This window comes from Medicago sativa, chromosome 6 (assembly GCF_051527215.1).
Source record: "Medicago sativa cultivar Bolivia chromosome 6, Bolivia_mono, whole genome shotgun sequence".
In the NCBI taxonomy this organism is placed as follows: domain Eukaryota; kingdom Viridiplantae; phylum Streptophyta; class Magnoliopsida; order Fabales; family Fabaceae; genus Medicago; species Medicago sativa.
Genome location: NC_140754.1, coordinates 78343333 through 78355074, shown reverse-complemented (window position 1 = coordinate 78355074; position 11742 = coordinate 78343333). Strand labels below are relative to the sequence as shown.

Genomic DNA, 11742 nt, shown 5'->3' with positions numbered 1-11742 from the left:
AGTTAGCAAGCGCTAAACCTAGATAGAAAAGAACAAGTTTGCAAGCGACAAACTTGCGAAAATAGGGTTGCAAGCGACAAACCTATCAAAATAAGGGTTTCCGGAATCCACCAGAATTGAGAGAAAATCTCGAATAATTTTATTGAATCAAAAAGTGTCCTCTTAGGCTACATAAGTTCTGCTTATATATTGAAAGAAATAACAAACCCATGGGCCGAAATAAAATAAAACGAAATAATAATAGAAAGTACTAGAAAATCACTAAGATTTGGCTAAATACTAAATTACTAATAAAACCCCCCTGCATCAGTCTCCTCCACCTCTAAAGAACTCGACCCGAGTTCTCATTTTAATAAAGAGCTTCATTGACACCTCCAATGAACAAGAGACCACCCTCCAGGATCCCATTGAGTGAAATGTAAGTGCTTGACGGATGGAGAGTCATGCCTTTTCACAGAATATAGCCTCCTAATAATTTTGAAAACCCAAGCGATATGAGAATCAGCAGAACAGAAAGTTATGTAAATAATCACATCATCACCCAAAGCTTGGCACAAAATAATTGTTGGATCAATTAGCCCCCATGGTCCAATTTCACACTTGACAAACATATTTGAAAAATCATGGCAAGGAACTCCAATGACAAAGCTCTCCATGTGCACATGTAATCGGTCTATAGCTTTATTTTCCCATTCCACACAAGTACTAGAAATTGGAATGTAGTGTTGGGCTGGTGGTTCACTCACAAAAAGATAATTTTGAGCATAATGAAGATCATGCTCTTTGATTTGCCTACATATGCAAGCTTCTGCACTGGTTATGTAGTTAGGAGTACTTGTGAGTTTCTTGTACTTGTGACATCCCGCAGTAAAGGCAGAATCAAAAAGCACTTTTAGCAAATAAACTCCTATTTCTGAAGTACTTACTTTCTTTGTGCAAATAAGCTCAATGTAATCTTGTGGTTGGATATCATATACTAAACCTGGATCAAGAGCTTTTCTAGGATTAATAGGTCCAGCACCATGATCATAAGGAGTTGAAAATTTAGCAGAAGAAACAACTCCGAGAGGTTGAATAATATTATCATGAACATAAGCTGTTGTCATGATAAAAGATTTTATAGCAGCTGGACTCCATTCGGGATGCTTTGCTTTGATCATTGCCGCGATTCCACTTACATGAGGACATAACATTGAATTCCGGAAAACATGTTAAACTTCACTCTAGCACATTCGGACTCAAGCTTGTATTTACAGGTTGGAAAAGCCTCTTGATAATTATCACACCAAACTATTGACTGTGTCTCTGAACCTTTGTAGATCTTCCTACAAATTGAATAATATTTTCCCTTTTTCTTCTCAAATACCTGTTCTGCAATTTCAGCAGCATTGTCTATTTTTTTTATCACCAAAGTATCAAATTCAATTGCCCCTGCAACTTCTGCTTTGCCTCCATAAACCAATCTCTTAATTTTTGAAATATTAATGGCACCAAAGCACATTAGACAAGGTTCACAAGAAGCATAGATTCCACAGTCGGTAAGGTAAATTTGATCCAGCTTTTGACAAACCTCTCTTATAGCAGTAATTAATCTCAGCATGAGCAGTGGGATCTTTGTTTCTTAATACCATGTTATGACAGCTTACAACTACTTCATCATTTCGAACAATGATTGCACCAAATGGGCGTCCATCACCACATTCAACACCTTTATATGCTTCTTCAACAGCTTTTGTTATGAACTTTTGGTCTCTATCCTCTACAGCGTAAGATTTGTGGCAAAACCTGAACTGAACCCCATCTACATGTAATTCCTTGAGTCCAATGTGACGGCTGTGATGCGGCGGTTTTGCTGGTGGTCGATGTGGCGGATTGGACATGGGTCGGAGCTCATTCTTCTCAACATAAGTACTCAAGTTCTGCAGTTTGAGTCGAGCCAGAACGCTGCTTCGGTCTGGTGGTTTCTTCAAACTATTGACTTCAGCCATTAAAGAGTTAATCTTTTCAGTATCTTCAATTATAACTGGAGTCTCTTTAATAATTGGAGGTGCTTCTTGAATGGCCTTTTCATCCACATTAGATAACAATTTATATGATAGTTCCTCCTTGGTGGCATTATCTTTCCCCATCATCACATTTTCAAGTATGGATGTAGCAAAAAGAATTGGTTATTGACCAACCATCCCAATTTGATCCCTTAACCACTTGACTTGCAGTGTCCTCAAATCAAGTCCATCCATTGTCAATTTTATTTTGCTAATCACAAATGTCGGTAATGCATTTGCATCTGTTGCTGTCATATTCATAAGCTTCCCATATGAGAAATTCTTTCTACTTTCATGAGTTAGCCTCAAAGATTTTCTAGATATAGCAGCCACCAATGTTGATCTAAGTCGAAAACCGACACGCGTAACATTCTGGAAATATTGTGTCTCACATAGAACACCAACTGAATCTAAGAGATGGTTCAGCAAAATTGGCGCAAATGATTGAGAAAGATCATAACCAATTTTGTAGATGCCTCCAAACCAAAACCTTTTCCCCAAGCTATTGTTTAATGCTCTCAAAAGCCAAGGGTTAGAGCTTTGAAATTCTGACGTCCAACACTTTTGGAACTTTTCACTTAATGTGTCTGTTTGGTCCCATTTGTCTAGCTTCCAAACATCCTTTTCAGTGATAGGTTTTTTGTAGAGCCTCGTTTCATGAGTGGAGTTATCCATCCAAAACTTAATCCTGAAGTTGGTGGTGGTGCTTGTAACAGACATGAATAATGGTTGGAGGTGTTGTCGGAGGGAACCTCAGAGCATACAAGCTTCAGCAGAACAACGAAATTCGAAACAGCCTCCACGGAGGAATTGAAATTGACTTCCGAATTTGCAGCAGCAACACTTCTATCAGGTGGTTTCGTGATATCAATGGGACATATAACACACAAACTCACAAACAAACTAACAAAGAACAAAGGAGAGACTTTCTATTGAACTCTATTTTTATTCATAAAAACTTGATACACATGGAGAGAGAGTTACACAGCCTTTTATAGGCTTAGAATCCTTAATACATAAGCAAAAGTGAGTCGGTGCTGCACCTTGTAGAAAGTGGCGGTGCACACTAGATTTTTCTAGGTTGTGCTACACTTAGGCTTCGTTTGGATGCGAGAAGAAAGTGGAAGGAAAGATAGTAAGAGGAAAGAATGGTAAAGGAATGAAAGTGAGTAGAAAGTGAGTGGAAAGTGAGATGATTATTTTAGTTGTTTGGAATAAATGAAAGTGATAAGAAAGTGGAAGGAAAGAAAGATGTATAATTATTAGTTTACATAAATACCCTTGTATTTATATGGACATATATATTGACCATGATATACATGTATGTATATATATAGTGTGATAAACCTGATTCTGTATGTCCATAAAAACTTACCATAGGCTTTTTTTTGGAACAATAGTCACACAAAAAATGGAACATTATATTAAAAAAATTGAACATAATTTAAGGAAGCAAAAAAAAAAAAAAAGACTGCACCGTTTTAGAAAAATAATGTTTCATAAGTGGGGTTGTTTTTGTCATTTTAGCATGTTAGATGCCCAAAGCAAAGTTTCTGCAGGCTTTCTGCACAATTTGAGAAGGAAAGGTTTTAGGTGTGGGACCCACCAAATTAAAGCTTTCCATCCTCTCTTATGGACATGCCAAACGGTGGAATGATGCTTTATCAACAGACTTTCTTTCCTTGGAGCTATCCATCCTTAACCTTTCTCTTGAAACAAACGATACCTTAGATTACTTCTTAATGGCTAAGTAATTTACATTGGCGGTTAAAAAACTATTCTAGGTGGTTCTACATATTTCTTTATTTTACTTAATGATTAATCATAAATCTTTAATAGGCAAGTAGTAGACTAAGTCAAATTTTGTAACATTGCATCTCTTCTCCATTATTCTAGATGGCTTGATTTAACTTTTTTTTAACATTTGCCTCCCTTAAATCAAGCTTGCATCATTCCAAGCATTTTCTTCAATTTATAAAATGACTCGGTCTTCAACGGCTTTGTAAAAATATCTGCAATTTGCTCTTCAGTTGGACAATACTCGATCACAACTTCTTTCTCAGCAATCAACTCTCGTATCTTGTGAAACCGAATATCAATATGCTTGGACCGTCCATGAAAAACTGGATTTTTGCTTAATGCAATTGCTGACTTGTTATCACAATATATCTCCGTAAGAGTGTTTTGCTTCTGAAGCATCACTTCTAAATTTCTTCTCAGCCACACTGTTTGACTAGCACAACTGGTTGCTGCTATATATTCTGCTTCAGCTGTGGAAAGAGCGACCACAGGTTGTTTCTTTGAAGACCATGAAATTATACCGGTGCCTAGATGAAACGCGTACCCTGACGTGCTTTTTCTTGTTTCTATATCTCCTGCCCAATCACTATCTGTATATCCAACAAGCTTCACATCATTATTATTACCATAAAAAATTCCTTCGGTCAGAGTACCTTTAATATAACGAAGAATCCTTTTGGCTCCTTGCAAGTGACTAACACGCGGCTCCTCCATGTATCTGCTAAGTAAACCAACTCCATATACTATATCTGGCCTTGTTGCAGTCAAATATCTCAAGCTTCCAATCAAACTTTTATAATGAGTTGGGTCTACCCTTTTACCATCTCTTTCTCTTGTCAGCTTCAACTTTTCTTCAACGGGTGTGGAAATTGGCTTTGATTGCTCCATCTTGAATTTCTTCAAAATATCACTTGCATACTTCTTCTGAGAGATAAAGATTCCATCCTTCTGTTGAACGACCTCAATGCCGAGAAAATAGGACATTAGGCCCAAGTCTGTCATTTCAAAATAATTTATCATAGCCTCCCTGAATTCAGCAATCATCTTTGAATTGTTGCCGGTGAATATCAGATCATCAACATAGAGGCACACAATAAGAACATCTCTAGGATCAATGAATTTGATGTAGAGTGTGTGCTCGAATGGACATCTCTGAAAGCCGTTTTGAATGAAATAAGAATCAATCTTTTTGTACCATGCTCTTGGCGCCTGCTTCAAGCCATACAATCCTTCAATCTATAAACTTTATCTTCCTTTCCTCTGACCACGTATCCTGCAGGCTGCTCAACATACACTTCTTCTTCCAAAGTACCATTAAGAAATGCAGACTTAACATCCATTTGATGTATTTTCCAATTATTTTGAGCTGAGAGTGAAATAAGCATGCGAATTGTATCTAATCTCGCAACGGGAGCAAATACTTCAAAATAATCAATACCTGGTTTTTGTTTGTAGCCTTTAGCCACCAACCTCGCTTTATAGCGATCAATTTCACCACTGGGTTTGTACTTTGTCTTGTACACCCACTTCACTCCTATTGACTTCTTGTTTGCTGGTAATTCAGTCAGCTCCCATGTTTTATTCTTCTCAATTGCATTGATTTCTTCATCCATAGCTTTTATCCAATTTTCATCACCAGCAGCTTCTTCAAAAGTAACCGGCTCACAATCCGTAAATAAGGCAAAGTTGATAATCTCTTCATCTGATGGATCATTATCAGTACCCAAGACACAATCTTGCAGTCGAGCTGGTACTCTTCGATTTCTTTGTGCTCTGTTTGATGTTTCTGGCTCATCAGGTTCGTCTGGTTCATCAGGTGTTGTATCTATATTCTCAGCCTCCTCTTCATAATCATTTGGAGTTACTACCGGCTCCTTTTGTGACTTTGATGACCAATTCCACATTCCTCCTTCATCAAATGTCACATCTCTGCTGATAATCACCTTCTTGGTCTCTGGATTGTAAAGCTTGTATGCCTTTGAATTTGAGATGTAGCCAATAAAGATACATCTTTCTCCTTTATCATCTAACTTCTTTCTGAGTTGATCCGGTACATGAGCATAGGCAATACATCCAAAAACTCGGAGGTGCCTGATTAAGGGCCTCCTTCCACTCCATGCTTCTTCGGGAGTCTTCTCTTGAACACTTTTTGTTGGACACCTGTTCAAAATATAAACTGCAGTAGCCTCTTCACAGAAGCGAAATGGTACACCGCTTTTCAGTAATGTTGGTCACATAAACATGTTACATTTATAAAAAAAAATCGGCATTATTTGACGATTCCAAATTAGATCAGACAATTTTACAACTTCTATTGTTTCATTTGGTGCAAAATTTACTGACAAACTCTACACTTTGCAGAGACCTCCAATTGTTGGGATTCTAACACGCCATGATTTCATGCCGGAGCATGTTTTGGGACTTTACCCTGACATCAAGCATCACAAATGGCACTGAGAAAGAATCTCGATGAAAAACGTAATTCTTCTTCTTGATTGGAATACTGCATTCCTTAGCTGCATGCAGATGATCAAAATTTTTACTACATACATTGAGTTCAATAGTTCTTCACAGAACCCTTTTGAAGGGAAAAATGCTGCTAAAAGATGCAAATGCTTCATAGTTTTGAAGGGTGTGTGTTTATAAACAGTGTAATATATGTATTGTTAATATACGTATTGTTGATGGTACCAGTCAACACCAATCAGTGTTGTAGTACATTTTGTCAATAAAATCTCTTCTTCATGTTGCTTGTTTGATTTATATTTTTTGGATGATTTAAAAACTCTATGATAAAAGTTTTTTTGTATAATATTGTTAATTTAGGAAAATATGAAGTGGTATTGTGAATCTTACAAGATTGTTACCTTATTCATATATTAGGCTGTATAATAGAAACTATATGTATTTTATCTGGTTTTGACTATAAACAAAAAAGTATTCTGGTCTCAAATATAGGTAAATTTAACTACTTTCACCATATTTAACTAGTGAAATAATGCTTGCACATGTTTGTTATATATCGTTGTTTTGCTAAATGTTGGGAGTATTGAATAAATAATATATTTAATTAGTTAAAGGAACTTAACATAAACTTACCTGATATATTTGAAATTAAATGAAAGAATGAAGGAAAGATAGTCTATAAGAAGGAAAAAAAAACGGACAAGTTAGTCTATACCCTCTTTACACTTTGTTTGGTTGATGAAGGAAAGATAGATGAAAAGTGAAAAGAATAAATTATTTTGTAGTTTGGCATGAGATAAGATGAAAATATATCGTTTGGCGTCTTCTCCGTAAGTGGTGTTGCCAGGACCTCGGTCCAGGGGGTTCGAACTTTTGAATTTTACTTGATAATATATATACTAGACTCTAACCCGTACGATGCACGAGTTTTGTGGAGTTTCATTGACGCAGTACGGAAACGTAGAGTTAGCAAGCGCTAAACCTAGATAGAAAAGAACAAGTTTGCAAGCGACAAACTTGCGAAAATAGGGTTGCAAGCGACAAACCTATCAAAATAAGGGTTTCCGGAATCCACCAGAATTGAGAGAAAATCTCGAATAATTTTATTGAATCAAAAAGTGTCCTCTTAGGCTACATAAGTTCTGCTTATATATTGAAAGAAATAACAAACCCATGGGCCGAAATAAAATAAAACGAAATAATAATAGAAAGTACTAGAAAATCACTAAGATTTGGCTAAATACTAAATTACTAATAAAACCCTCCTGCATCAGTCTCCTCCACCTCTAAAGAACTCGACCCGAGTTCTCATTTTAATAAAGAGCTTCATTGACACCTCCAATGAACAAGAGACCACCCTCCAGGATCCCATTGAGTGAAATGTAAGTGCTTGACGGATGGAGAGTCATGCCTTTTCACAGAATATAGCCTCCTAATAATTTTGAAAACCCAAGCGATATGAGAATCAGCAGAACAGAAAGTTATGTAAATAATCACATCATCACCCAAAGCTTGGCACAAAATAATTGTTGGATCAATTAGCCCCCATGGTCCAATTTCACACTTGACAAACATATTTGAAAAATCATGGCAAGGAACTCCAATGACAAAGCTCTCCATGTGCACATGTAATCGGTCTATAGCTTTATTTTCCCATTCCACACAAGTACTAGAAATTGGAATGTAGTGTTGGGCTGGTGGTTCACTCACAAAAAGATAATTTTGAGCATAATGAAGATCATGCTCTTTGATTTGCCTACATATGCAAGCTTCTGCACTGGTTATGTAGTTAGGAGTACTTGTGAGTTTCTTGTACTTGTGACATCCCGCAGTAAAGGCAGAATCAAAAAGCACTTTTAGCAAATAAACTCCTATTTCTGAAGTACTTACTTTCTTTGTGCAAATAAGCTCAATGTAATCTTGTGGTTGGATATCATATACTAAACCTGGATCAAGAGCTTTTCTAGGATTAATAGGTCCAGCACCATGATCATAAGGAGTTGAAAATTTAGCAGAAGAAACAACTCCGAGAGGTTGAATAATATTATCATGAACATAAGCTGTTGTCATGATAAAAGATTTTATAGCAGCTGGACTCCATTCGGGATGCTTTGCTTTGATCATTGCCGCGATTCCACTTACATGAGGACATAACATTGAATTCCGGAAAACATGTTAAACTTCACTCTAGCACATTCGGACTCAAGCTTGTATTTACAGGTTGGAAAAGCCTCTTGATAATTATCACACCAAACTATTGACTGTGTCTCTGAACCTTTGTAGATCTTCCTACAAATTGAATAATATTTTCCCTTTTTCTTCTCAAATACCTGTTCTGCAATTTCAGCAGCATTGTCTATTTTTTTTATCACCAAAGTATCAAATTCAATTGCCCCTGCAACTTCTGCTTTGCCTCCATAAACCAATCTCTTAATTTTTGAAATATTAATGGCACCAAAGCACATTAGACAAGGTTCACAAGAAGCATAGATTCCACAGTCGGTAAGGTAAATTTGATCCAGCTTTTGACAAACCTCTCTTATAGCAGTAATTAATCTCAGCATGAGCAGTGGGATCTTTGTTTCTTAATACCATGTTATGACAGCTTACAACTACTTCATCATTTCGAACAATGATTGCACCAAATGGGCGTCCATCACCACATTCAACACCTTTATATGCTTCTTCAACAGCTTTTGTTATGAACTTTTGGTCTCTATCCTCTACAGCGTAAGATTTGTGGCAAAACCTGAACTGAACCCCATCTACATGTAATTCCTTGAGTCCAATGTGACGGCTGTGATGCGGCGGTTTTGCTGGTGGTCGATGTGGCGGATTGGACATGGGTCGGAGCTCATTCTTCTCAACATAAGTACTCAAGTTCTGCAGTTTGAGTCGAGCCAGAACGCTGCTTCGGTCTGGTGGTTTCTTCAAACTATTGACTTCAGCCATTAAAGAGTTAATCTTTTCAGTATCTTCAATTATAACTGGAGTCTCTTTAATAATTGGAGGTGCTTCTTGAATGGCCTTTTCATCCACATTAGATAACAATTTATATGATAGTTCCTCCTTGGTGGCATTATCTTTCCCCATCATCACATTTTCAAGTATGGATGTAGCAAAAAGAATTGGTTATTGACCAACCATCCCAATTTGATCCCTTAACCACTTGACTTGCAGTGTCCTCAAATCAAGTCCATCCATTGTCAATTTTATTTTGCTAATCACAAATGTCGGTAATGCATTTGCATCTGTTGCTGTCATATTCATAAGCTTCCCATATGAGAAATTCTTTCTACTTTCATGAGTTAGCCTCAAAGATTTTCTAGATATAGCAGCCACCAATGTTGATCTAAGTCGAAAACCGACACGCGTAACATTCTGGAAATATTGTGTCTCACATAGAACACCAACTGAATCTAAGAGATGGTTCAGCAAAATTGGCGCAAATGATTGAGAAAGATCATAACCAATTTTGTAGATGCCTCCAAACCAAAACCTTTTCCCCAAGCTATTGTTTAATGCTCTCAAAAGCCAAGGGTTAGAGCTTTGAAATTCTGACGTCCAACACTTTTGGAACTTTTCACTTAATGTGTCTGTTTGGTCCCATTTGTCTAGCTTCCAAACATCCTTTTCAGTGATAGGTTTTTTGTAGAGCCTCGTTTCATGAGTGGAGTTATCCATCCAAAACTTAATCCTGAAGTTGGTGGTGGTGCTTGTAACAGACATGAATAATGGTTGGAGGTGTTGTCGGAGGGAACCTCAGAGCATACAAGCTTCAGCAGAACAACGAAATTCGAAACAGCCTCCACGGAGGAATTGAAATTGACTTCCGAATTTGCAGCAGCAACACTTCTATCAGGTGGTTTCGTGATATCAATGGGACATATAACACACAAACTCACAAACAAACTAACAAAGAACAAAGGAGAGACTTTCTATTGAACTCTATTTTTATTCATAAAAACTTGATACACATGGAGAGAGAGTTACACAGCCTTTTATAGGCTTAGAATCCTTAATACATAAGCAAAAGTGAGTCGGTGCTGCACCTTGTAGAAAGTGGCGGTGCACACTAGATTTTTCTAGGTTGTGCTACACTTAGGCTTCGTTTGGATGCGAGAAGAAAGTGGAAGGAAAGATAGTAAGAGGAAAGAATGGTAAAGGAATGAAAGTGAGTAGAAAGTGAGTGGAAAGTGAGATGATTATTTTAGTTGTTTGGAATAAATGAAAGTGATAAGAAAGTGGAAGGAAAGAAAGATGTATAATTATTAGTTTACATAAATACCCTTGTATTTATATGGACATATATATTGACCATGATATACATGTATGTATATATATAGTGTGATAAACCTGATTCTGTATGTCCATAAAAACTTACCATAGGCTTTTTTTTGGAACAATAGTCACACAAAAAATGGAACATTATATTAAAAAAATTGAACATAATTTAAGGAAGCAAAAAAAAAAAAAAAGACTGCACCGTTTTAGAAAAATAATGTTTCATAAGTGGGGTTGTTTTTGTCATTTTAGCATGTTAGATGCCCAAAGCAAAGTTTCTGCAGGCTTTCTGCACAATTTGAGAAGGAAAGGTTTTAGGTGTGGGACCCACCAAATTAAAGCTTTCCATCCTCTCTTATGGACATGCCAAACGGTGGAATGATGCTTTATCAACAGACTTTCTTTCCTTGGAGCTATCCATCCTTAACCTTTCTCTTGAAACAAACGATACCTTAGATTACTTCTTAATGGCTAAGTAATTTACATTGGCGGTTAAAAAACTATTCTAGGTGGTTCTACATATTTCTTTATTTTACTTAATGATTAATCATAAATCTTTAATAGGCAAGTAGTAGACTAAGTCAAATTTTGTAACATTGCATCTCTTCTCCATTATTCTAGATGGCTTGATTTAACTTTTTTTTAACATTTGCCTCCCTTAAATCAAGCTTGCATCATTCCAAGCATTTTCTTCAATTTATAAAATGACTCGGTCTTCAACGGCTTTGTAAAAATATCTGCAATTTGCTCTTCAGTTGGACAATACTCGATCACAACTTCTTTCTCAGCAATCAACTCTCGTATCTTGTGAAACCGAATATCAATATGCTTGGACCGTCCATGAAAAACTGGATTTTTGCTTAATGCAATTGCTGACTTGTTATCACAATATATCTCCGTAAGAGTGTTTTGCTTCTGAAGCATCACTTCTAAATTTCTTCTCAGCCACACTGTTTGACTAGCACAACTGGTTGCTGCTATATATTCTGCTTCAGCTGTGGAAAGAGCGACCACAGGTTGTTTCTTTGAAGACCATGAAATTATACCGGTGCCTAGATGAAACGCGTACCCTGACGTGCTTTTTCTTGTTTCTATATCTCCTGCCCAATCACTATCTGTATATCCAACAAGCTTCACATCATTATTA

At 36.8% G+C, this 11742-nt stretch overlaps 2 pseudogenes; both read right to left on the bottom strand.

Moving 5' to 3' along the window:
• Positions 1-116: 116 nt before the first annotated feature.
• Positions 117-3012, bottom strand: LOC146917049 (uncharacterized; annotated as a pseudogene).
• A 4452-nt stretch (positions 3013-7464) lies between these two features.
• Positions 7465-10287, bottom strand: LOC146917048 (uncharacterized; annotated as a pseudogene).
• Positions 10288-11742: the final 1455 nt, after the last annotated feature.